At 36.3% G+C, this 19,236-nt stretch overlaps 17 non-coding genes across 17 annotated transcripts; all 17 read right to left on the reverse strand.

Annotated features, from left to right (window-relative positions):
- Nucleotides 1–455: 455 nt before the first annotated feature.
- On the reverse strand, nucleotides 456–538 carry TRNAL-UAA (transfer RNA leucine (anticodon UAA)). The gene has a single exon. It is a non-coding gene; the product is annotated as a tRNA-Leu (tRNA).
- A 943-nt stretch (nucleotides 539–1,481) lies between these two features.
- Nucleotides 1,482–1,564, reverse strand: TRNAL-UAA (transfer RNA leucine (anticodon UAA)). Its single transcript has one exon. It is a non-coding gene; the product is annotated as a tRNA-Leu (tRNA).
- Nucleotides 1,565–2,514: 950 nt separating this feature from the next.
- Nucleotides 2,515–2,597, reverse strand: TRNAL-UAA (transfer RNA leucine (anticodon UAA)). The gene has a single exon. It is a non-coding gene; the product is annotated as a tRNA-Leu (tRNA).
- Nucleotides 2,598–5,564: 2,967 nt separating this feature from the next.
- On the reverse strand, nucleotides 5,565–5,647 carry TRNAL-UAA (transfer RNA leucine (anticodon UAA)). Its single transcript has one exon. It is a non-coding gene; the product is annotated as a tRNA-Leu (tRNA).
- A 949-nt stretch (nucleotides 5,648–6,596) lies between these two features.
- TRNAL-UAA (transfer RNA leucine (anticodon UAA)) lies at nucleotides 6,597–6,679 on the reverse strand. The gene has a single exon. It is a non-coding gene; the product is annotated as a tRNA-Leu (tRNA).
- Nucleotides 6,680–7,622: 943 nt separating this feature from the next.
- TRNAL-UAA (transfer RNA leucine (anticodon UAA)) lies at nucleotides 7,623–7,705 on the reverse strand. Its single transcript has one exon. It is a non-coding gene; the product is annotated as a tRNA-Leu (tRNA).
- Nucleotides 7,706–8,654: 949 nt separating this feature from the next.
- TRNAL-UAA (transfer RNA leucine (anticodon UAA)) lies at nucleotides 8,655–8,738 on the reverse strand. Its single transcript has one exon. It is a non-coding gene; the product is annotated as a tRNA-Leu (tRNA).
- A 944-nt stretch (nucleotides 8,739–9,682) lies between these two features.
- Nucleotides 9,683–9,765, reverse strand: TRNAL-UAA (transfer RNA leucine (anticodon UAA)). Its single transcript has one exon. It is a non-coding gene; the product is annotated as a tRNA-Leu (tRNA).
- A 944-nt stretch (nucleotides 9,766–10,709) lies between these two features.
- On the reverse strand, nucleotides 10,710–10,792 carry TRNAL-UAA (transfer RNA leucine (anticodon UAA)). Its single transcript has one exon. It is a non-coding gene; the product is annotated as a tRNA-Leu (tRNA).
- A 949-nt stretch (nucleotides 10,793–11,741) lies between these two features.
- TRNAL-UAA (transfer RNA leucine (anticodon UAA)) lies at nucleotides 11,742–11,824 on the reverse strand. Its single transcript has one exon. It is a non-coding gene; the product is annotated as a tRNA-Leu (tRNA).
- A 943-nt stretch (nucleotides 11,825–12,767) lies between these two features.
- On the reverse strand, nucleotides 12,768–12,850 carry TRNAL-UAA (transfer RNA leucine (anticodon UAA)). The gene has a single exon. It is a non-coding gene; the product is annotated as a tRNA-Leu (tRNA).
- A 943-nt stretch (nucleotides 12,851–13,793) lies between these two features.
- TRNAL-UAA (transfer RNA leucine (anticodon UAA)) lies at nucleotides 13,794–13,876 on the reverse strand. Its single transcript has one exon. It is a non-coding gene; the product is annotated as a tRNA-Leu (tRNA).
- A 949-nt stretch (nucleotides 13,877–14,825) lies between these two features.
- TRNAL-UAA (transfer RNA leucine (anticodon UAA)) lies at nucleotides 14,826–14,908 on the reverse strand. The gene has a single exon. It is a non-coding gene; the product is annotated as a tRNA-Leu (tRNA).
- A 949-nt stretch (nucleotides 14,909–15,857) lies between these two features.
- TRNAL-UAA (transfer RNA leucine (anticodon UAA)) lies at nucleotides 15,858–15,940 on the reverse strand. Its single transcript has one exon. It is a non-coding gene; the product is annotated as a tRNA-Leu (tRNA).
- Nucleotides 15,941–16,889: 949 nt separating this feature from the next.
- TRNAL-UAA (transfer RNA leucine (anticodon UAA)) lies at nucleotides 16,890–16,972 on the reverse strand. Its single transcript has one exon. It is a non-coding gene; the product is annotated as a tRNA-Leu (tRNA).
- A 952-nt stretch (nucleotides 16,973–17,924) lies between these two features.
- TRNAL-UAA (transfer RNA leucine (anticodon UAA)) lies at nucleotides 17,925–18,007 on the reverse strand. Its single transcript has one exon. It is a non-coding gene; the product is annotated as a tRNA-Leu (tRNA).
- A 942-nt stretch (nucleotides 18,008–18,949) lies between these two features.
- On the reverse strand, nucleotides 18,950–19,032 carry TRNAL-UAA (transfer RNA leucine (anticodon UAA)). Its single transcript has one exon. It is a non-coding gene; the product is annotated as a tRNA-Leu (tRNA).
- Between the last annotated feature and the right edge of the window lie 204 nt (nucleotides 19,033–19,236).

Raw genomic sequence — 19,236 nt, forward strand, 5'->3', positions numbered from 1 at the left:
ATGTTTGTCAAATCTAGGGATAAGTAGTAAAGAAATTAGTGAAAATCCTAAAAATTGCCAGTTTCCCTTTAGATTTGGTGTGAATATCTAGCAGGGCATTTAAAATTTCAATTATTTAGCATTATAGACCTGTCTCTTACTGTGTTGAATTCAGAGTAATATGATGCTGTCAAGCAAAGTGGTGCACTTAGCATGTCTCTTTTTGGGTATGGATTTTGGCATGAAATAAAAGATAAAAGAGAAATTGCATAGGAAAGTTGATATATCTGTATGATCTCAGAAATTTTACAGAAGCCTTTTTGGTTCGATTTAGACAAATAGTTGCAGCAAATATCCTTTGTAGTTTGTTTCTGAATTTGAAACGGGTTGAATAGAATCCGAATAACGAAAATTTTCCAAGGGATCAATAATATTTGGGATTGTTAAAACCATTAGTGTCACTTGAACACATCGTGTACCAGGAGTGGGGTTTGAACCCACGCGGACATTCGTCCATTGGATCTTAAGTCCAACGCCTTAACCACTCGGCCATCCTGGTGCTACACTTTTAAATGTTCACGGTGGATGGGGAGGGGGAGTCAGGATTCAGACTCTTTATCATGGATCTATTTTCTAAGACAGTTAATGTTTCTCTTTATAGAGCAAAACATGACTAGTTCAAGAAATAAAATTAAAGGGGAGCTGTCACTTCTCCTAAATTGATGCATTTAAATGAGGCATTGAAAATCACCACTAACTTGTGTTAACCGTTTTTCATGAAATGCTCTGTTTTCTTTTAAGTGCATAATAAAGAGTTAGCAAATTACATCATAATCTACTTCAGACTAGGCAAAGCCAGGGATAGCATTGCTAATGTAGAGAAGAAAGCGAAACAGTGTTTCATCAATCCACTTCTCTGTATGTTCAGTCTATGCTGAATGCCAGGAGGAAAGGATTCCATTTTGGAAGGGAGCATTGATGGAGGTACCTGGTTACGGGACAAAGAGTTATGGATTTCTTCATTTACTTTTCTTTTTCATGCCTTACAAATAGATGTTTGTCAAATCTAGGGATAAGTAGTAAAGAAATTAGTGAAAATCCTAAAAATTGCCAGTTTCCCTTTAGATTTGGTGTGAATATCTAGCAGGGCATTTAAAATTTCAATTCTTTAGCATTACAGACCTGTCTCTTACTGTGTTGAATTCAGAGTAATATGATGCTGTCAAGCAAAGTGGTGCACTTAGCATGTCTCTTTTTGGGTATGGATTTTGGCATGAAATAAAAGAGAAATTGCATAGGAAAGTTGATATTTCTGTATGATCTCAGAAATTTTACAAAAGCCTTTTTGGTTCGATTTAGACAAATAGTTGCAGCAAATATCCTTTGTAGTTTGATTTCTGAATTTGAAACGGGTTGAGTAGAATCCGAATAACGAAAATTTTCCAAGGGATCAATAATATTTGGGATTGTTAAAACCATTAGTGTCATTTGAACACATCATGTACCAGGAGTGGGGTTTGAACCCACGCAGACATTCGTACATTGGATCTTAAGTCCAACGCCTTAACCACTCGGCCATCCTGGTGCTACACTTTTAAATGTTCACGGTGGATGGGGAGGGGGAGTCAGGATTCAGACTCTTTATCATGGATCTATTTTCTAAGACAGTTAATGTTTCTCTTTATAGAGCAAAACATGACTAGTTCAAGAAATAAAATTAAAGGGGAGCTGTCACTTCTCCTAAATTGATGCATTTAAATGAGGCATTGAAAATCACCACTAACTTGTGTTAACCATTTTTCATGAAATGCTCTGTTTTCTTTTAAGTGCATAATAAAGAGTTAGCAAATGACATCATAATCTACTTCCGACTAGGCAAAGCCAGGGATAGCATTGCTAATGTAGAGAAGAAAGCGAAACAGTGTTTCATCAATCCACTTCTCTGTATGTTCAGTCTATGCTGAATGCCAGGAGGAAAGGATTCCATTTTGGAAGGGAGCATTGATGGAGGTACCTGGTTACGGGACAAAGAGTTATGGATTTCTTCATTTACTTTTCTTTTTCATGCCTTACAAATAGATGTTTGTCAAATCTAGGTATAAGTAGTAAAGAAATTAGTGAAAATCCTAAAAATTGCCAGTTTCCCTTTAGATTTGGTGTGAATATCTAGCAGGGCATTTAAAATTTCAATTCTTTAGCATTACAGACCTGTCTCTTACTGTGTTGAATTCAGAGTAATATGATGCTGTCAAGCAAAGTGGTGCACTTAGCATGTCTCTTTTTGGGTATGGATTTTGGCATGAAATAAAAGATAAAAGAGAAATTGCATAGGAAAGTTGATATTTCTGTATGATCTCAGAAATTTTACAGAAGCCTTTTTGGTTCGATTTAGACAAATAGTTGCAGCAAATATCCTTTGTAGTTTGATTTCTGAATTTGAAACGGGTTGAGTAGAATCCGAATAACGAAAATTTTCCAAGAGGTCAATAATATTTGGGATTGTTAAAACCATTAGTGTTATTTGAACACATCATGTACCAGGAGTGGGGTTTGAACCCACGCGGACATTCGTCCATTGGATCTTAAGTCCAACGCCTTAACCACTCGGCCATCCTGGTGCTACACTTTTAAATTTTCACGGTGGATGGGGAGGGGGAGTCAGGATTCAGACTCTTTATCATGGATCTATTTTCTAAGACAGTTAATGTTTCTCTTTATAGAGCAAAACATGACTAGTTCAAGAAATAAAATTAAAGGGGAGCTGTCACTTCTCCTAAATTGATGCATTTAAATGAGGCATTGAAAATCACCACTAACTTGTGTTAACCATTTTTCATGAAATGCTCTGTTTTCTTTTAAGTGCATAATAAAGAGTTAGCAAATGACATCATAATCTACTTCAGACTAGGCAAAGCCAGGGATAGCATTGCTAATGTAGAGAAGAAAGCGAAACAGTGTTTCATCAATCCACTTCTCTGTATGTTCAGTCTATGCTGAATACCAGGAGGAAAGGATTCCATTTTGGAAGGGAGCATTGATGGAGGTACCTGGTTACGGGACAAAGAGTTATGGATTTCTTCATTTACTTTTCTTTTTCATGCCTTACAAATAGATGTTTGTCAAATCTAGGGATAAGTAGTAAAGAAATTAGTGAAAATCCTAAAAATTGCCAGTTTCCCTTTAGATTTGGTGTGAATATCTAGCAGGGCATTTAAAATTTCAATTATTTAGCATTATAGACCTGTCTCTTACTGTGTTGAATTCAGAGTAATATGATGCTGTCAAGCAAAGTGGTGCACTTAGCATGTCTCTTTTTGGGTATGGATTTTGGCATGAAATAAAAGATAAAAGAGAAATTGCATAGGAAAGTTGATATATCTGTATGATCTCAGAAATTTTACAGAAGCCTTTTTGGTTCGATTTAGACAAATAGTTGCAGCAAATATCCTTTGTAGTTTGTTTCTGAATTTGAAACGGGTTGAATAGAATCCGAATAACGAAAATTTTCCAAGGGATCAATAATATTTGGGATTGTTAAAACCATTAGTGTCACTTGAACACATCGTGTACCAGGACATTCGTCCATTGGATCTTAAGTCCAACGCCTTAACCACTCGGCCATCCTGGTGCTACACTTTTAAATGTTCACGGTGGATGGGGAGGGGGAGTCAGGATTCAGACTCTTTATCATGGATCTATTTTCTAAGACAGTTAATGTTTCTCTTTATAGAGCAAAACATGACTAGTTCAAGAAATAAAATTAAAGGGGAGCTGTCACTTCTCCTAAATTGATGCATTTAAATGAGGCATTGAAAATCACCACTAACTTGTGTTAACCATTTTTCATGAAATGCTCTGTTTTCTTTTAAGTGCATAATAAAGAGTTAGCAAATGACATCATAATCTACTTCCGACTAGGCAAAGCCAGGGATAGCATTGCTAATGTAGAGAAGAAAGCGAAACAGTGTTTCATCAATCCACTTCTCTGTATGTTCAGTCTATGCTGAATGCCAGGAGGAAAGGATTCCATTTTGGAAGGGAGCATTGATGGAGGTACCTGGTTACGGGACAAAGAGTTATGGATTTCTTCATTTACTTTTCTTTTTCATGCCTTACAAATAGATGTTTGTCAAATCTAGGTATAAGTAGTAAAGAAATTAGTGAAAATCCTAAAAATTGCCAGTTTCCCTTTAGATTTGGTGTGAATATCTAGCAGGGCATTTAAAATTTCAATTCTTTAGCATTACAGACCTGTCTCTTACTGTGTTGAATTCAGAGTAATATGATGCTGTCAAGCAAAGTGGTGCACTTAGCATGTCTCTTTTTGGGTATGGATTTTGGCATGAAATAAAAGATAAAAGAGAAATTGCATAGGAAAGTTGATATTTCTGTATGATCTCAGAAATTTTACAGAAGCCTTTTTGGTTCGATTTAGACAAATAGTTGCAGCAAATATCCTTTGTAGTTTGATTTCTGAATTTGAAACGGGTTGAGTAGAATCCGAATAACGAAAATTTTCCAAGAGGTCAATAATATTTGGGATTGTTAAAACCATTAGTGTCACTTGAACACATCGTGTACCAGGAGTGGGGTTTGATCTTAAGTCCAACGCCTTAACCACTCGGCCATCCTGGTGCTACAATTTTAAATGTTCACGGTGGATGGGGAGGGGGAGTCAGGATTCAGACTCTTTATCATGGATCTATTTTCTAAGACAGTTAATGTTTCTCTTTATAGAGCAAAACATGACTAGTTCAAGAAATAAAATTAAAGGGGAGCTGTCACTTCTCCTAAATTGATGCATTTAAATGAGGCATTGAAAATCACCACTAACTTGTGTTAACCGTTTTTCATGAAATGCTCTGTTTTCTTTTAAGTGCATAATAAAGAGTTAGCAAATGACATCATAATCTACTTCAGACTAGGCAAAGCCAGGGATAGCATTGCTAATGTAGAGAAGAAAGCGAAACAGTGTTTCATCAATCCACTTATCTGTATGTTCAGTCTATGCTGAATGCCAGGAGGAAAGGATTCCATTTTGGAAGGGAGCATTGATGGAGGTACCTGGTTACGGGACAAAGAGTTATGGATTTCTTCATTTACTTTTCTTTTTCATGCCTTACAAATAGATGTTTGTCAAATCTAGGTATAAGTAGTAAAGAAATTAGTGAAAATCCTAAAAATTGCCAGTTTCCCTTTAGATTTGGTGTGAATATCTAGCAGGGCATTTAAAATTTCAATTCTTTAGCATTACAGACCTGTCTCTTACTGTGTTGAATTCAGAGTAATATGATGCTGTCAAGCAAAGTGGTGCACTTAGCATGTCTCTTTTTGGGTATGGATTTTGGCATGAAATAAAAGATAAAAGAGAAATTGCATAGGAAAGTTGATATATCTGTATGATCTCAGAAATTTTACAAAAGCCTTTTTGGTTCGATTTAGACAAATAGTTGCAGCAAATATCCTTTGTAGTTTGATTTCTGAATTTGAAACAGGTTGAGTAGAATCCGAATAACGAAAATTTTCCAAGGGATCAATAATATTTGGGATTGTTAAAACCATTAGTGTTATTTGAACACATCATGTACCAGGAGTGGGGTTTGAACCCACGCGGACATTCGTCCATTGGATCTTAAGTCCAACGCCTTAACCACTCGGCCATCCTGGTGCTACACTTTTGAATTTTCACGGTGGATGGGGAGGGGGAGTCAGGATTCAGACTCTTTATCATGGATCTATTTTCTAAGACAGTTAATGTTTCTCTTTATAGAGCAAAACATGACTAGTTCAAGAAATAAAATTAAAGGGGAGCTGTCACTTCTCCTAAATTGATGCATTTAAATGAGGCATTGAAAATCACCACTAACTTGTGTTAACCATTTTTCATGAAATGCTCTGTTTTCTTTTAAGTGCATAATAAAGAGTTAGCAAATGACATCATAATCTACTTCAGACTAGGCAAAGCCAGGGATAGCATTGCTAATGTAGAGAAGAAAGCGAAACAGTGTTTCATCAATCCACTTCTCTGTATGTTCAGTCTATGCTGAATACCAGGAGGAAAGGATTCCATTTTGGAAGGGAGCATTGATGGAGGTACCTGGTTACGGGACAAAGAGTTATGGATTTCTTCATTTACTTTTCTTTTTCATGCCTTACAAATAGATGTTTGTCAAATCTAGGGATAAGTAGTAAAGAAATTAGTGAAAATCCTAAAAATTGCCAGTTTCCCTTTAGATTTGGTGTGAATATCTAGCAGGGCATTTAAAATTTCAATTATTTAGCATTATAGACCTGTCTCTTACTGTGTTGAATTCAGAGTAATATGATGCTGTCAAGCAAAGTGGTGCACTTAGCATGTCTCTTTTTGGGTATGGATTTTGGCATGAAATAAAAGATAAAAGAGAAATTGCATAGGAAAGTTGATATATCTGTATGATCTCAGAAATTTTACAGAAGCCTTTTTGGTTCGATTTAGACAAATAGTTGCAGCAAATATCCTTTGTAGTTTGTTTCTGAATTTGAAACGGGTTGAATAGAATCCGAATAACGAAAATTTTCCAAGGGATCAATAATATTTGGGATTGTTAAAACCATTAGTGTCACTTGAACACATCGTGTACCAGGAGTGGGGTTTGAACCCACGCGGACATTCGTCCATTGGATCTTAAGTCCAACGCCTTAACCACTCGGCCATCCTGGTGCTACACTTTTAAATGTTCACGGTGGATGGGGAGGGGGAGTCAGGATTCAGACTCTTTATCATGGATCTATTTTCTAAGACAGTTAATGTTTCTCTTTATAGAGCAAAACATGACTAGTTCAAGAAATAAAATTAAAGGGGAGCTGTCACTTCTCCTAAATTGATGCATTTAAATGAGGCATTGAAAATCACCACTAACTTGTGTTAACCGTTTTTCATGAAATGCTCTGTTTTCTTTTAAGTGCATAATAAAGAGTTAGCAAATTACATCATAATCTACTTCAGACTAGGCAAAGCCAGGGATAGCATTGCTAATGTAGAGAAGAAAGCGAAACAGTGTTTCATCAATCCACTTCTCTGTATGTTCAGTCTATGCTGAATGCCAGGAGGAAAGGATTCCATTTTGGAAGGGAGCATTGATGGAGGTACCTGGTTACGGGACAAAGAGTTATGGATTTCTTCATTTACTTTTCTTTTTCATGCCTTACAAATAGATGTTTGTCAAATCTAGGGATAAGTAGTAAAGAAATTAGTGAAAATCCTAAAAATTGCCAGTTTCCCTTTAGATTTGGTGTGAATATCTAGCAGGGCATTTAAAATTTCAATTCTTTAGCATTACAGACCTGTCTCTTACTGTGTTGAATTCAGAGTAATATGATGCTGTCAAGCAAAGTGGTGCACTTAGCATGTCTCTTTTTGGGTATGGATTTTGGCATGAAATAAAAGAGAAATTGCATAGGAAAGTTGATATTTCTGTATGATCTCAGAAATTTTACAAAAGCCTTTTTGGTTCGATTTAGACAAATAGTTGCAGCAAATATCCTTTGTAGTTTGATTTCTGAATTTGAAACGGGTTGAGTAGAATCCGAATAACGAAAATTTTCCAAGGGATCAATAATATTTGGGATTGTTAAAACCATTAGTGTCATTTGAACACATCATGTACCAGGAGTGGGGTTTGAACCCACGCAGACATTCGTACATTGGATCTTAAGTCCAACGCCTTAACCACTCGGCCATCCTGGTGCTACACTTTTAAATGTTCACGGTGGATGGGGAGGGGGAGTCAGGATTCAGACTCTTTATCATGGATCTATTTTCTAAGACAGTTAATGTTTCTCTTTATAGAGCAAAACATGACTAGTTCAAGAAATAAAATTAAAGGGGAGCTGTCACTTCTCCTAAATTGATGCATTTAAATGAGGCATTGAAAATCACCACTAACTTGTGTTAACCATTTTTCATGAAATGCTCTGTTTTCTTTTAAGTGCATAATAAAGAGTTAGCAAATGACATCATAATCTACTTCCGACTAGGCAAAGCCAGGGATAGCATTGCTAATGTAGAGAAGAAAGCGAAACAGTGTTTCATCAATCCACTTCTCTGTATGTTCAGTCTATGCTGAATACCAGGAGGAAAGGATTCCATTTTGGAAGGGAGCATTGATGGAGGTACCTGGTTACGGGACAAAGAGTTATGGATTTCTTCATTTACTTTTCTTTTTCATGCCTTACAAATAGATGTTTGTCAAATCTAGGGATAAGTAGTAAAGAAAATAGTGAAAATCCTAAAAATTGCCAGTTTCCCTTTAGATTTGGTGTGAATATCTAGCAGGGCATTTAAAATTTCAATTCTTTAGCATTACAGACCTGTCTCTTACTGTGTTGAATTCAGAGTAATATGATGCTGTCAAGCAAAGTGGTGCACTTAGCATGTCTCTTTTTGGGTATGGATTTTGGCATGAAATAAAAGATAAAAGAGAAATTGCATAGTAAAGTTGATATATCTGTATGATCTCAGAAATTTTACAGAAGCCTTTTTGGTTCGATTTAGACAAATAGTTGCAGCAAATATCCTTTGTAGTTTGTTTCTGAATTTGAAACGGGTTGAATAGAATCCGAATAACGAAAATTTTCCAAGGGATCAATAATATTTGGGATTGTTAAAACCATTAGTGTCATTTGAACACATCATGTACCAGGAGTGGGGTTTGAACCCACAGCGGACATTCGTCCATTGGATCTTAAGTCCAACGCCTTAACCACTCGGTCATCCTGGTGCTACACTTTTAAATGTTCACGGTGGATGGGGAGGGGGAGTCAGGATTCAGACTCTTTATCATGGATCTATTTTCTAAGACAGTTAATGTTTCTCTTTATAGAGCAAAACATGACTAGTTCAAGAAATAAAATTAAAGGGGAGCTGTCACTTCTCCTAAATTGATGCATTTAAATGAGGCATTGAAAATCACCACTAACTTGTGTTAACCATTTTTCATGAAATGCTCTGTTTTCTTTTAAGTGCATAATAAAGAGTTAGCAAATGACATCATAATCTACTTCAGAATAGGCAAAGCCAGGGATAGCATTGCTAATGTAGAGAAGAAAGCGAAACAGTGTTTCATCAATCCACTTCTCTGTATGTTCAGTCTATGCTGTATACCAGGAGGAAAGGATTCCATTTTGGAAGGGAGCATTGATGGAGGTACCTGGTTACGGGACAAAGAGTTATGGATTTCTTCATTTACTTTTCTTTTTCATGCCTTACAAATAGATGTTTGTCAAATCTAGGGATAAGTAGTAAAGAAATTAGTGAAAATCCTAAAAATTGCCAGTTTCCCTTTAGATTTGGTGTGAATATCTAGCAGGGCATTTCAAATTTCAATTCTTTAGCATTACAGACCTGTCTCTTACTGTGTTGAATTCAGAGTAATATGATGCTGTCAAGCAAAGTGGTGCACTTAGCATGTCTCTTTTTGGGTATGGATTTTGGCATGAAATAAAAGAGAAATTGCATAGGAAAGTTGATATTTCTGTATGATCTCAGAAATTTTACAAAAAACCTTTTTGGTTCGATTTAGACAAATAGTTGCAGCAAATATCCTTTGTAGTTTGATTTCTGAATTTGAAACGGGTTGAGAAGAATCCGAATAACGAAAATTTTCCAAGGGATCAATAATATTTGGGATTGTTAAAACCATTAGTGTCATTTGAACACATCATGTACCAGGAGTGGGGTTTGAACCCACGCGGACATTCGTCCATTGGATCTTAAGTCCAACGCCTTAACCACTCGGCCATCCTGGTGCTACACTTTTAAATGTTCACGGTGGATGGGGAGGGGGAGTCAGGATTCAGACTCTTTATCATGGATCTATTTTCTAAGACAGTTAATGTTTCTCTTTATAGAGCAAAACATGACTAGTTCAAGAAATAAAATTAAAGGGGAGCTGTCACTTCTCCTAAATTGATGCATTTAAATGAGGCATTGAAAATCACCACTAACTTGTGTTAACCATTTTTCATGAAATGCTCTGTTTTCTTTTAAGTGCATAATAAAGAGTTAGCAAATGACATCATAATCTACTTCAGACTAGGCAAAGCCAGGGATAGCATTGCTAATGTAGAGAAGAAAGCGAAACAGTGTTTCATCAATCCACTTCTCTGTATGTTCAGTCTATGCTGTATACCAGGAGGAAAGGATTCCATTTTGGAAGGGAGCATTGATGGAGGTACCTGGTTACGGGACAAAGAGTTATGGATTTCTTCATTTACTTTTCTTTTTCATGCCTTACAAATAGATGTTTGTCAAATCTAGGGATAAGTAGTAAAGAAATTAGTGAAAATCCTAAAAATTGCCAGTTTCCCTTTAGATTTGGTGTGAATATCTAGCAGGGCATTTCAAATTTCAATTCTTTAGCATTACATACCTGTCTCTTACTGTGTTGAATTCAGAGTAATATGATGCTGTCAAGCAAAGTGGTGCACTTAGCATGTCTCTTTTTGGGTATGGATTTTGGCATGAAATAAAAGAGAAATTGCATAGGAAAGTTGATATTTCTGTATGATCTCAGAAATTTTACAAAAAACCTTTTTGGTTCGATTTAGACAAATAGTTGCAGCAAATATCCTTTGTAGTTTGATTTCTGAATTTGAAACGGGTTGAGAAGAATCCGAATAACGAAAATTTTCCAAGGGATCAATAATATTTGGGATTGTTATAACCATTAGTGTCATTTGAACACATCATGTACCAGGAGTGGGGTTTGAACCCACGCGGACATTCGTCCATTGGATCTTAAGTCCAACGCCTTAACCACTCGGCCATCCTGGTGCTACACTTTTAAATGTTCACGGTGGATGGGGAGGGGGAGTCAGGATTCAGACTCTTTATCATGGATCTATTTTCTAAGACAGTTAATGTTTCTCTTTATAGAGCAAAACATGACTAGTTCAAGAAATAAAATTAAAGGGGAGCTGTCACTTCTCCTAAATTGATGCATTTAAATGAGGCATTGAAAATCACCACTAACTTGTGTTAACCATTTTTCATGAAATGCTCTGTTTTCTTTTAAGTGCATAATAAAGAGTTAGCAAATGACATCATAATCTACTTCAGACTAGGCAAAGCCAGGGATAGCATTGCTAATGTAGAGAAGAAAGCGAAACAGTGTTTCATCAATCCACTTCTCTGTATGTTCAGTCTATGCTGAATACCAGGAGGAAAGGATTCCATTTTGGAAGGGAGCATTGATGGAGGTACCTGGTTACGGGACAAAGAGTTATGGATTTCTTCATTTACTTTTCTTTTTCATGCCTTACAAATAGATGTTTGTCAAATCTAGGGATAAGTAGTAAAGAAATTAGTGAAAATCCTAAAAATTGCCAGTTTCCCTTTAGATTTGGTGTGAATATCTAGCAGGGCATTTAAAATTTCAATTCTTTAGCATTACAGACCTGTCTCTTACTGTGTTGAATTCAGAGTAATATGATGCTGTCAAGCAAAGTGGTGCACTTAGCATGTCTCTTTTTGGGTATGGATTTTGGCATGAAATAAAAGATAAAAGAGAAATTGCATAGGAAAGTTGATATTTCTGTATGATCTCAGAAATTTTACAGAAGCCTTTTTGGTTCGATTTAGACAAATAGTTGCAGCAAATATCCTTTGTAGTTTGTTTCTGAATTTGAAACGGGTTGAATAGAATCCGAATAACGAAAATTTTCCAAGGGATCAATAATATTTGGGATTGTTAAAACCATTAGTGTCACTTGAACACATCGTGTACCAGGAGTGGGGTTTGAACCTACGCGGACATTCATCCATTGGATCTTAAGTCCAACGCCTTAACCACTCGGCCATCCTGGTGCTACACTTTTAAATGTTCACGGTGGATGGGGAGGGGGAGTCAGGATTCAGACTCTTTATCATGGATCTATTTTCTAAGACAGTTAATGTTTCTCTTTATAGAGCAAAACATGACTAGTTCAAGAAATAAAATTAAAGGGGAGCTGTCACTTCTCCTAAATTGATGCATTTAAATGAGGCATTGAAAATCACCACTAACTTGTGTTAACCGTTTTTCATGAAATGCTCTGTTTTCTTTTAAGTGCATAATAAAGAGTTAGCAAATTACATCATAATCTACTTTAGACTAGGCAAAGCCAGGGATAGCATTGCTAATGTAGAGAAGAAAGCGAAACAGTGTTTCATCAATCCACTTCTCTGTATGTTCAGTCTATGCTGAATACCAGGAGGAAAGGATTCCATTTTGGAAGGGAGCATTGATGGAGGTACCTGGTTACGGGACAAAGAGTTATGGATTTCTTCATTTACTTTTCTTTTTCATGCCTTACAAATAGATGTTTGTCAAATCTAGGGATAAGTAGTAAAGAAATTAGTGAAAATCCTAAAAATTGCCAGTTTCCCTTTAGATTTGGTGTGAATATCTAGCAGGGCATTTAAAATTTCAATTCTTTAGCATTACAGACCTGTCTCTTACTGTGTTGAATTCAGAGTAATATGATGCTGTCAAGCAAAGTGGTGCACTTAGCATGTCTCTTTTTGGGTATGGATTTTGGCATGAAATAAAAGAGAAATTGCATAGGAAAGTTGATATTTCTGTATGATCTCAGAAATTTTACAAAAGCCTTTTTGGTTCGATTTAGACAAATAGTTGCAGCAAATATCCTTTGTAGTTTGATTTCTGAATTTGAAACGGTTTGAGTAGAATCCGAATAACGAAAATTTTCCAAGGGATCAATAATATTTGGGATTGTTAAAACCATTTGTGTCATTTGAACACATCATGTACCAGGAGTGGGGTTTGAACCCACGCGGACATTCGTCCATTGGATCTTAAGTCCAAAGCCTTAACCACTCGGCCATCCTGGTGCTACACTTTTAAATGTTCACGGTGGATGGGGAGGGGGAGTCAGGATTCAGACTCTTTATCATGGATCTATTTTCTAAGACAGTTAATGTTTCTCTTTATAGAGCAAAACATGACTAGTTCAAGAAATAAAATTAAAGGGGAGCTGTCACTTCTCCTAAATTGATGCATTTAAATGAGGCATTGAAAATCACCACTAACTTGTGTTAACCGTTTTTCATGAAATGCTCTGTTTTCTTTTAAGTGCATAATAAAGAGTTAGCAAATTACATCATAATCTACTTTAGACTAGGCAAAGCCAGGGATAGCATTGCTAATGTAGAGAAGAAAGCGAAACAGTGTTTCATCAATCCACTTCTCTGTATGTTCAGTCTATGCTGAATACCAGGAGGAAAGGATTCCATTTTGGAAGGGAGCATTGATGGAGGTACCTGGTTACGGGACAAAGAGTTATGGATTTCTTCATTTACTTTTCTTTTTCATGCCTTACAAATAGATGTTTGTCAAATCTAGGGATAAGTAGTAAAGAAATTAGTGAAAATCCTAAAAATTGCCAGTTTCCCTTTAGATTTGGTGTGAATATCTAGCAGGGCATTTAAAATTTCAATTCTTTAGCATTACAGACCTGTCTCTTACTGTGTTGAATTCAGAGTAATATGATGCTGTCAAGCAAAGTGGTGCACTTAGCATGTCTCTTTTTGGGTATGGATTTTGGCATGAAATAAAAGAGAAATTGCATAGGAAAGTTGATATTTCTGTATGATCTCAGAAATTTTACAAAAGCCTTTTTGGTTCGATTTAGACAAATAGTTGCAGCAAATATCCTTTGTAGTTTGATTTCTGAATTTGAAACGGTTTGAGTAGAATCCGAATAACGAAAATTTTCCAAGGGATTAATAATATTTGGGATTGTTAAAACCATTAGTGTCATTTGAACACATCATGTACCAGGAGTGGGGTTTGAACCCACGCGGACATTCGTCCATTGGATCTTAAGTCCAACGCCTTAACCACTCGGCCATCCTGGTGCTACACTTTTAAATGTTCACGGTGGATGGGGAGGGGGAGTCAGGATTCAGACTCTTTATCATGGATCTATTTTCTAAGACAGTTAATGTTTCTCTTTATAGAGCAAAACATGACTAGTTCAAGAAATAAAATTAAAGGGGAGCTGTCACTTCTCCTAAATTGATGCATTTAAATGAGGCATTGAAAATCACCACTAACTTGTGTTAACCATTTTTCATGAAATGCTCTGTTTTCTTTTAAGTGCATAATAAAGAGTTAGCAAATGACATCATAATCTACTTCAGACTAGGCAAAGCCAGGGATAGCATTGCTAATGTAGAGAAGAAAGCGAAACAGTGTTTCATCAATCCACTTCTCTGTATGTTCAGTCTATGCTGAATACCAGGAGGAAAGGATTCCATTTTGGAAGGGAGCATTGATGGAGGTACCTGGTTACGGGACAAAGAGTTATGGATTTCTTCATTTACTTTTCTTTTTCATGCCTTACAAATAGATGTTTGTCAAATCTAGGGATAAGTAGTAAAGAAATTAGTGAAAATCCTAAAAATTGCCAGTTTCCCTTTAGATTTGGTGTGAATATCTAGCAGGGCATTTAAAATTTCAATTCTTTAGCATTACAGACCTGTCTCTTACTGTGTTGAATTCAGAGTAATATGATGCTGTCAAGCAAAGTGGTGCACTTAGCATGTCTCTTTTTGGGTATGGATTTTGGCATGAAATAAAAGATAAAAGAGAAATTGCATAGGAAAGTTGATATTTCTGTATGATCTCAGAAATTTTACAGAAGCCTTTTTGGTTCGATTTAGACAAATAGTTGCAGCAAATATCCTTTGTAGTTTGTTTCTGAATTTGAAACGGGTTGAATAGAATCCGAATAAGGAAACTTTTCCAAGGGATCAATAATATTTGGGATTGTTAAAACCATTAGTGTCACTTGAACACATCGTGTACCAGGAGTGGGGTTTGAACCTACACGGACATTCATCCATTGGATCTTAAGTCCAACGCCTTAACCACTCGGCCATCCTGGTGCTACACTTTTAAATGTTCACGGTGGATGGGGAGGGGGAGTCAGGATTCAGACTCTTTATCATGGATCTATTTTCTAAGACAGTTAATGTTTCTCTTTATAGAGCAAAACATGACTAGTTCAAGAAATAAAATTAAAGGGGAGCTGTCACTTCTCCTAAATTGATGCATTTAAATGAGGCATTGAAAATCACCACTAACTTGTGTTAACCATTTTTCATGAAATGCTCTGTTTTCTTTTAAGTGCATAATAAAGAGTTAGCAAATGACATCATAATCTACTTCAGACTAGGCAAAGCCAGGGATAGCATTGCTAATGTAGAGAAGAAAGCGAAACAGTGTTTCATCAATCCACTTCTCTGTATGTTCAGTCTATGCTGAATACCAGGAGGAAAGGATTCCATTTTGGAAGAGAGCATTGATGGAGGTACCTGGTTACGGGACAAAGAGTTATGGATTTCTTCATTTACTTTTCTTTTTCATGCCTTACAAATAGATGTTTGTCAAATCTAGGGATAAGTAGTAAAGAAATTAGTGAAAATCCTAAAAATTGCCAGTTTCCCTTTAGATTTGGTGTGAATATCTAGCAGGGCATTTAAAATTTCAATTCTTTAGCATTACAGACCTGTCTCTTACTGTGTTGAATTCAGAGTAATATGATGCTGTCAAGCAAAGTGGTGCACTTAGCATGTCTCTTTTTGGGTATGGATTTTGGCATGAAATAAAAGATAAAAGAGAAATTGCATAGGAAAGTTGATATTTCTGTATGATCTCAGAAATTTTACAGAAGCCTTTTTGGTTCGATTTAGACAAATAGTTGCAGCAAATATCCTTTGTAGTTTGTTTCTGAATTTGAAACGGGTTGAATAGAATCCGAATAACGAAAATTTTCCAAGGGATCAATAATATTTGGGATTGTTAAAACCATTAGTGTCACTTGAACACATCGTGTACCAGGAGTGGGGTTTGAACCTACGCGGACATTCGTCCATTGGATCTTAAGTCCAACGCCTTAACCACTCGGCCATCCTGGTGCTACACTTTTAAATGTTCACGGTGGATGGGGAGGGGGAGTCAGGATTCAGACTCTTTATCATGGATCTATTTTCTAAGACAGTTAATGTTTCTCTTTATAGAGCAAAACATGACTAGTTCAAGAAATAAAATTAAAGGGGAGCTGTCACTTCTCCTAAATTGATGCATTTAAATGAGGCATTGAAAATCACCACTAACTTGTGTTAACCGTTTTTCATGAAATGCTCTGTTTTCTTTTAAGTGCATAATAAAGAGTTAGCAAATGACATCATAATCTACTTCAGACTAGGCAAAGCCAGGGATAGCATTGCTAATGTAGAGAAGAAAGCGAAACAGTGTTTCATCAATCCACTTCTCTGTATGTTCAGTCTATGCTGAATGCCAGGAGGAAAGGATTCCATTTTGGAAGGGAGCATTGATGGAGGTACCTGGTTACGGGACAAAGAGTTATGGATTTCTTCATTTACTTTTCTTTTTCATGCCTTACAAATAGATGTTTGTCAAATCTAGGGATAAGTAGTAAAGAAATTAGTGAAAATCCTAAAAATTGCCAGTTTCCCTTTAGATTTGGTGTGAATATTTAGCAGGGCATTTAAAATTTCAATTCTTTAGCATTACAGACCTGTCTCTTACTGTGTTGAATTCAGAGTAATATGATGCTGTCAAGCAAAGTGGTGCACTTAGCATGTCTCTTTTTGGGTATGGATTTTGGCATGAAATAAAAGATAAAAGAGAAATTGCATAGGAAAGTTGATATTTCTGTATGATCTCAGAAATTTTACAGAAGCCTTTTTGGTTCGATTTAGACAAATATTTGCAGCAAATATCCTTTGTAGTTTGTTTCTGAATTTGAAACGGGTTGAATAGAATCCGAATAACGAAAATTTTCCATGGGATCAATAATATTTGGGATTGTTAAAACCATTAGTGTCACTTGAAGACATCGTGTACCAGGAGTGGGGTTTGAACCCACGCGGACATTCGTCCATTGGATCTTAAGTCCAACGCCTTAACCACTCGGCCATCCTGGTGCTACACTTTTAAATGTTCACGCTGGATGGGGAGGGGGAGTCAGGATTCAGACTCTTTATCATGGATCTATTTTCTAAGACAGTTAATGTTTCTCTTTATAGAGCAAAACATGACTAGTTCAAGAAATAAAATTAAAGGGGAGCTGTCACTTCTCCTAAATTGATGCATTTAAATGAGGCATTGAAAATCACCACTAACTTGTGTTAACCGTTTTTCATGAAATGCTCTGTTTTCTTTTAAGTGCATAATAAAGAGTTAGCAAATGACATCATAATCTACTTCAGACTAGGCAAAGCCAGGGATAGCATTGCTAATGTAGAGAAGAAAGCGAAACAGTGTTTCATCAATCCACTTCTCTGTATGTTCAGTCTATGCTGAATGCCAGGAGGAAAGGATTCCATTTTGGAAGGGAGCATTGATGGAGGTACCTGGTTACGGGACAAAGAGTTATGGATTTCTTCATTTACTTTTCTTTTTCATGCCTTACAAATAGATGTTTGTCAAATCTAGGGATAAGTAGTAAAGAAATTAGTGAAAATCCTAAAAATTGCCAGTTTCCCTTTAGATTTGGTGTGAATATCTAGCAGGGCATTTAAAATTTCAATTCTTTAGCATTACAGACCTGTCTCTTACTGTGTTGAATTCAGAGTAATATGATGCTGTCAAGCAAAGTGGTGCACTTAGCATGTCTCTTTTTGGGTATGGATTTTGGCATGAAATAAAAGATAAAAGAGAAATTGCATAGGAAAGTTGATATTTCTGTATGATCTCAGAAATTTTACAGAAGCCTTTTTGGTTCGATTTAGACAAATAGTTGCAGCAAATATCCTTTGTAGTTTGTTTCTGAATTTGAAACGGGTTGAATAGAATCCGAATAACGAAAATTTAATAATTTTATATCAATAATATATGGGATTGTTAAAACCATTAGTGTCACTTGAACACATCGTGTACCAGGAGTGGGGTTTGAACCCACGCGGACATTCGTCCATTGGATCTTAAGTCCAACGCCTTAACCACTCGGCCATCCTGGTGCTACACTTTTAAATGTTCACGGTGGATGGGGAGGGGGAGTCAGGATTCAGACTCTTTATCATGGATCTATTTTCTAAGACAGTTAATGTTTCTCTTTATAGAGCAAAACATGACTAGTTCAAGAAATAAAATTAAAGGGGAGCTGTCACTTCTCCTAAATTGATGCATTTAAATGAGGCATTGAAAATCACCACTAACTTGTGTTAACCGTTTTTCATGAAATGCTCTGTTTTCTTTTAAGTGCATAATAAAGAGTTAGGAAATTACATCATAATCTACTTCAGACTAGGCAAAGCCAGGGATAGCATTGCTAATGTAGAGAAGAAAGCGAAACAGTGTTTCATCAATCCACTTATCTGTATGTTCAGTCTATGCTGAATGCCAGGAGGAAAGGATTCCATTTTGGAAGGGAGCATTGATGGAGGTACCTGGTTACGGGACAAAGAGTTATGGATTTCTTCATTTACTTTTCTTTTTCATGCCTTACAAATAGATGTTTGTCAAATCTAGGGATAAGTAGTAAAGAAATTAGTGAAAATCCTAAAAATTGCCAGTTTCCCTTTAGATTTGGTGTGAATATTTAGCAGGGCATTTAAAATTTCAATTCTTTAGCATTACAGACCTGTCTCTTACTGTGTTGAATTCAGAGTAATATGATGCTGTCAAGCAAAGTGGTGCACTTAGCATGTCTCTTTTTGGGTATGGATTTTGGCATGAAATAAAAGAGAAATTGCATAGGAAAGTTGATATTTCTGTATGATCTCAGAATTTTACAGAAGCCTTTTTGGTTCGATTTAGACAAATAGTTGCAGCAAATATCCTTTGTAGTTTGATTTCTGAATTTGAAACGGGTTGAGTAGAATCCGAATAACGAAAATTTTCCAAGGGATCAATAATATTTGGGATTGTTAAAACCATTAGTGTCACTTGAACACATCATGTACCAGGAGTGGGGTTTGAACCCACGCGGACATTCGTCCATTGGATCTTAAGTCCAACGCCTTAACCACTCGGCCATCCTGGTGCTACACTTTTAAATGTTCACGGTGGATGGGGAGGGGGAGTCAGGATTCAGACTCTTTATCATGGATCTATTTTCTAAGACAGTTAATGTTTCTCTTTATAGAGCAAAACATGACTAGTTCAAGAAATAAAATTAAAGGGGAGCTGTCACTTCTCCTAAATTGATGCATTTAAATGAGGCATTGAAAATCACCACTAACTTGTG

This window comes from Pelobates fuscus, chromosome 2 (assembly GCF_036172605.1).
Source record: "Pelobates fuscus isolate aPelFus1 chromosome 2, aPelFus1.pri, whole genome shotgun sequence".
Taxonomy (NCBI): domain Eukaryota; kingdom Metazoa; phylum Chordata; class Amphibia; order Anura; family Pelobatidae; genus Pelobates; species Pelobates fuscus.